Source organism: Pongo abelii, chromosome 4, assembly GCF_028885655.2.
Source record: "Pongo abelii isolate AG06213 chromosome 4, NHGRI_mPonAbe1-v2.0_pri, whole genome shotgun sequence".
Lineage (NCBI taxonomy): Eukaryota > Metazoa > Chordata > Mammalia > Primates > Hominidae > Pongo > Pongo abelii.
The window spans coordinates 98,135,654-98,142,303 of record NC_071989.2 but is presented as its reverse complement, the minus strand read 5'-3'; positions in this window follow the sequence as shown (position 1 = coordinate 98,142,303).

Here is a 6,650-nt window from a genome sequence, read left to right as displayed (position 1 = left end):
CAAATAGCAATAGAGTGGCACATTTTTCCATTACCTAACATTTCATCAATTTTGACATTCTATATTTTAATACAAGCTGACTCAATATAAGCCTAATTCCTTTTTTAAGAGTCCTGTCTTTGAGTTTAGAGGGAGTAAGTATTGTGCAGATAGACCCATTTATCCTTGTGTATTATGTTTCTTAACTCTTTTGGTATCAATGTAAGTATGAAAGTTAATTTTCTTCTGAATATTTCCTTCTTAAATTGAATGAATACAATTTGAATTTTCTAACTTCTTGACTGAGAGATTTAAATTTTGGAATTTTGATTTGTTAAGATAATTATCACTCAATTACATGTCACAGTGATGAAAATAGAAAACTGTAAGCCACAGAAATAATTTAAGTCTATGTTTTACCTATATGAAGGAACAGTGTGTGATTCACCAGGAAATAGTAGAGACAGAGTTTCCAAGTATTGGTGGGCTCGTCTGCCTTGTAGAAGTGTACGTTAGAGGGAAACAAGTGGTTACGGAGATGGATCATAGAAAAAAATAGTACCTATATGGATCCTTCACTCATAATCTAGTACTTGGTGTTATGGGCTCTCCCAGGAATGGAATTGAGTTGTCTATTTCAGCAATCTTCCTTTAGAATTATTGTTTTAAATTTTTAAGTTTAAAGTATAGTATCATATGAGGCACTTTAAATGTTGTGAGCCTTTTAAGGGTATTACATTAAGGGTTTTCCACTAGAAATTTAACACGAAATCAGTAGGGAATACTATAGCAGTAGTGACATTTCAAACAGTTATCTAGGAAGCAAGTATATATTAGGTCATTCTTGTATTGCTATGAAGAAATACCCAAGACTGCGTATTTTATAAAGAAAAGAAGCTTAATTGGCTTACGGTTCTGCAGGCTTTACAGGAAGCATGGTGCTTCTGCTTCAGGGGAGGCCTCAGGAAGCTTACAGTCATGGTAGAAGGCAAAGGGGGAGCAGGCACATCACATGGTGAAAACCAGAGTGAGCAAGTGAGAGAAATGCCAAATACTTTTAAACCACCAGATCTCATGAGAACTCACTATTGTGAGGACATCTAATCACCTCCCACCAGACCTCACCTCCAGTACTGGGGACTACAATTCAACATGATATTTGGGTGGGGACAGATATACAAACTATATCTGCAAGTTGTCTAGAGTAAAACTTAATTTTGAATACAAATTCAGTGGTCACAGTCATAATATTCAGGGCAACAGACCTTGAAATTAAAAAATTTTTATCACACACTGATGAGTTGCCTCTGTCTTGATCATGAAATACACTGATTTCCAGGAAAGTGAAAAATAAAACAGTAAAAGTAAATCTAGTTTTGCAAGTCTTCTGTGACTTTATTGGAACAGTGTAGCTATTTTTTTTGCCACTTTACAGATATATTGTCTTTTTTCTTTCTTTTTTTTTTTTTTTGTTTGGGTCAGAATCTCATTCTGTTGCCCAGGTTGGAGTGCCGTGGCATGATCTCGGCTCACTGCAACCTCCACCTCCTGGGTTCAAGCGATTCTCCTGCCTCAGCCTCCCAGGTAGCTGGGATTACAGGCGCCTGCCACCATGCCCAGCTAATTTTTGTATTTTTAGTAGAGGTGGGGTTTCACCATGTTGGCCAGGCTGATGTTGAACTCTTGACCTCAGGTGATCCGCCCGTCTTGGCCTCCCAAAGTGCTGGGATTACAGGCATGAGTCACCCCGCCTGTCCGTCTTTTTTCTTAATATACATAGTTTCTTCTTGGGATAGTAACACCTTTGTTTCTTCTCTTACTGTGGGTTAGAGAAGAGTGCTCATCTGGGCTCTTTGTGTTTGTGGAAGACTTGCCTTACAGTAGGATATGAATTATTGCTGTTTCTTCTAGTATTCCTAATCAGTAACTGTAGAGTGGAAAAGAAAAAATACTGGCTAGTGGAGGTGGCTGTATGAAGAAAAGAGTGATTTTTTTGTAAAAAGAGGGAGGTAAGATATTCATCATAGTTATCCTTATAGTCCTACTTACTATGCAGTGGCATTTCATGATGTGAGAAAGTTATGTTACCTACTAAACTTGCTTAGTGCATTGTACTCTGGTTTCCTGGTGAGCTTTGATGCTAGTCACTGGAAGTAAAATCTCTTAGGGATTTAATAGTGTTGTGTTTTTTAAAGATCGTTTACAATGTTCTGATGACCAATGTGAAAAAGAAAAAATAATTTAAAAAACCACAATATGTAACATATTACAATTTTAACAGTGTAATATAAGGAATAGGTTACAATGGAGAACCAAAACAAAAGAAAGGACACATAACTTCAGGTGGCAGCTACCACCCCTAGGCCTAGGGGACCGAGCTAGAGGTTGTGGTTACTAGACACTTTGGGGAGAGCTTCAGCAAAGCAGGGACTCAGACATTTGGGGAGGGGCCACTGGTAAGTGGTGGTAGTATAGATAGGGAATGATGAGGCTGGTACGGGGAATGTTGAGAAAAAGCTGGAGACAAACCAAGTGTCGCTACTGGAATGAAGAGCTGTTGCTCTGGGAATGCTGGCAGGAATAACAAGCAAACATGAAACAGCAAGATTCTTTCCCTCTCCTGCCTTTATGTCTTTATCTTCTAGTCCTGCTATTACTGGAGCCTAACAAAAATTCAGGTGGCAAAGGAGAAATGCAGTTTTCACAGTCCCAGCTCTAGTATTACACAGTTTGAGTGTAGAATAGTGGTTTGGAGTTGTGGGGAAAAAAAGTAGTTCAATAACTAGCACAGCTGATTATATATTTTATTATCTGAACCAGGTTACTTTTGAGAATGAAGGAGCTAGAGGGTAGGGGGGAGCTATTATTTACACTAGGATAACAGATGTAAATCAGAACTGTCCTAGGCAAATCATAAGATTGATCTCTGGGAATAGTAACCACTGTTATTTTAGAGAGGTTACATATTTTAATCTTAATAACCTTTTGGGATAGATACTGTAGGATTGTCTTTTACAAACATTTGGAGGGTTTAAATAACATGTTGAAGGTAACAGGTTGTAACTGAATTGGAATATGATCCCAAGCTGTTTTACTCTAGAGCCCACTCATAACTGATGCTATCTTCTTAAAAATGACTTTTATGTACTCCCTCAAGATGTAATACATCAGACCTTTAAAACCACAAAAGATGAAAGAGAATTTGAGCTTCAGAAGCTCAGCTGAAAAACATTCATGAAACATGTTTGTTTAAGTTAGCATGGCATTATATTATGTGCTATTCCATGTAAGTTAGTGTTTTGTGTCAGACCTCTGGAAGCTTATAATCTTAGCTAACTATATAGTCATGGAGACGACACATTGAAAGAGTAGATCAGTTTGGAAAAGAAATACATTAAAAATAGTGTTAAGCAAATACTTATTGAGAAAGTACACATTATTGAGTAGTGAAGACTTGTAAAAGGTTTTCATTTTGAGGGTAAATTTAGGGAAATATTTTTCCACTTAATTTTTGTGGAGAAGATTTTATTTTAGGGACTGTTTAAAATGAAAGGAACTTTAGATTTAGAAGTGTGGTTGATAGAAGTTTGTGTGGGTGGTCTTAGGCATTAAGCCAAAGAGGAGGAGGGAGCAAGGTTTATGGACCTCAAGCTGGTAGTCTTAAAGTAAAGTTCTTGTAGGTCTCAGTTGAGGTGCATTGGTTAGAGGGGAGGGGTGGTCAGTAAAGTTCACTTTAATATTAGAATTGTGCAGAATTTGGGTTGTAAGCAGGAGATCTCAGAATGAAATATGGCAGCCAACTGGATGAGACCTTAGTTGCATCTTGGAGATCTTGGAATAGATTTTCAGTTGGAATAGGTAATTTGTTTACCTTTCCTGATTCTGAATTCAGAATATACTGTGGTTAAACCATTCATTGAACACTTCATCCTAGATGCTATGAAAAATTGCCAAATAAAATCTAAAATAAAACCAGGTTCCGGTTTATCTGAGCTTTATGATTGTATGTTAAAAGTTACCTTTGTGAGGTAAACTCTAAATACTAGGTGTTTTTATTAATAATCTTATCTAATTGTCTACAGAAATCCAAATTATCTCTTTCATAAGAACTTTGGAAACCCATATGTTTTGTGCTATTCTGAGACTATGTAAAATATATTTTCATTATATGATGATTTTAGGAATATTACTGACATTTTATAGAATCGAACATCAGCAGGGTTACCTCCATTTTATACTTAATTAAGGATATTTTTAAATAGATTTTCTTTATTCTATAATAAAATAAATAAGAGATACTTAATAGAATCCCTGGAGTCCAGCATTTCTGATTTTAATATGCTTGTAACATTTGCCTAACACACCACTGTGCTCTCTGAAAAGGGCGATCATTTTCACTGTATGGTGTTACCTAGACTGCCTGTCCCCAGGGCCTTCCAAAAGTCCATGTACATTTGACAGCAAGGAAACGTGTACTGTTGTAGAGCATAAATTCTAGAGACTTATTGAAGAAAGCCTATTTCTGATACATAGCTTTTTAAAGACCACTCAATATACATAAACTAAATATTAAGTGACAAAAATATTTTCAAATTATATTTCCTACCATTTAGGACCTCCTTAAATTTAACAGCAGGTTAAAGGTTTGGGGTTGGCTTATTTTTTAAGAAAATATACATTTTGATTGTTTTGAAAGTTTATACATTTAAGGTTTCTACCAAACAGGTAGATATATCCATACTTTAACCAAGATTACATTTTCCTTTTTCTATTAAGATTTAAAATGTTCCATTAAATCTGAGTAGCTAGCCAAAACTGAGCTTTCCAGGAGACTTTCTATACCAGTCTTGCCGGGAGATAATTGTTGCTAATCTAAGTCCAAGGGATAGTGGGATGTTTTTCAACACTGGCAATAAAAACAAAATAACTCTTTCAAAGAGGGAGAAGCAAGATTTGGATTCTAAGAATTTTCCTTGTGAAAGAAAACTTTGTTTATATCTAATTGGTTGATTTCACTACTGTAGCAAAGATATAAGAAAAAAAAACAAAACTGGGAATGATTTTTAAAAACTAGAAAATTAACAGTCTATTTCATGTCGTTTGGGGAAAAATTAAATGACATTATGTTTGTGAAAATGTTTTGTGAATTGCAAGGTTATATTAAAATTAATTGTTATAGTTACGCTTCTTCTGTAGTTTGAATTGTTGGCCTATGGGCCCAAGTGCCTATAGTTCTACAATCTGATCCTGGAAGTTCTGGGGTCTTGAGGGCCTCTAAGGAGCTGTTAGTTGTACCCAAATCTAGGTAGCTAGGATACTGCTTGGGGGTAAATTCTAAACTCAGATTAGTTTCTTTGGAGTATTCATAAACAGGTGAGCAAGGCAGTGTTCAGTCCATTTGGAGGAAATATATTCTTAGGGACCATGGATAAAATATATGCTATTAGCATTTGGTTGAAATCAGCTTAAAAATCACGGTTTATATTTCTACCTAAGGTATATTAAAGTCGAAGGTTTTTAAAAATTATTTTCAAAAAGCTAAACTTGATTGCTAGCAGCTATTAGGGTCTAAAGAGTTAATTCATGTGAAAAAGAGATAGAAAAGGCAAATCTTTTTAAAAGAGTTCTTAGTTTCTATTTTATTTATACTTTATATAACACCTTTTTTTTTCCAAGAAAGGATTGTAGCACACATCTCCAACACAAATTCAGTAAGATTATTAAATTAGAAATAATAGATCACAAATTATATAGAAATAAGAAGAGACAAATGCAGTCAACTTCAGTTATTTGGGGTCAGATGGAGGAGTGTTCAGATTAACCATTTTAAACATAGCAGAGACCTGGACAAAGCTCATCTCCCAATCAAGTAATTCCTGCCGTTTACCACTTTTGCTTTCACCTTCTCCCCCTTGTCTCCCACAAGATTAGAGAAGTGCTGAGTTAACGAGAAGCATGTTTGGTTAAAGTAGGGATGAGAACCCAAAGGAGCCCTTCCCAGCACTATAGGGGAGGGAAAACGCTAGACATCTGCTATACTTTAATATTGTTAGTCTACAGACCAGTCACATTGCTCCTATATAATCAAGAAATTTGTTCTAGGAACCCAGGATGAAATAAAAGGTGCATGAGGGTCTAGAGGTAAAGGAGAGCTTGATTTAGAATACAGCTTACAGTATGGATGTGGAGGTTTTCTGAAGTGTAAATTAATTCACATACTCTTTATTGGTTCAATGACATACTCTATATACTACTTACTGAAAAAAAATCAAGAAACATGAAGTTAAAGAGATTAAGATTGCTGTAGTGTTTGACCATCTAAAAACATTGCTCAGGATTCTGATGAATTCAGTGTTGAGGAATACACCATCCATATCAATAGCTGCTTAGTTGTTCTTAAGCCTCAGGGAAACCAGAGATTTAGGGCTTATGTAGGGGAAACGTACAGGAGTCACAGGGAAATGGTGAGCGGCAGTGGGACACTGATGCCAGAGAAAGGACTCATGGGGTGGTTATTGACCTATAGGTTCAAGAGATTTGCAGCTCTATAATCGGATCTTGGATGTTCTGGGATCTCCGGGACCTCTACAGTGTGGGAAACAGTTACAGAAAGATAGTATCATCTAAATTTCAGTTTTTGCCCCAGGCTGACACTGCTGGAACTTTCATTT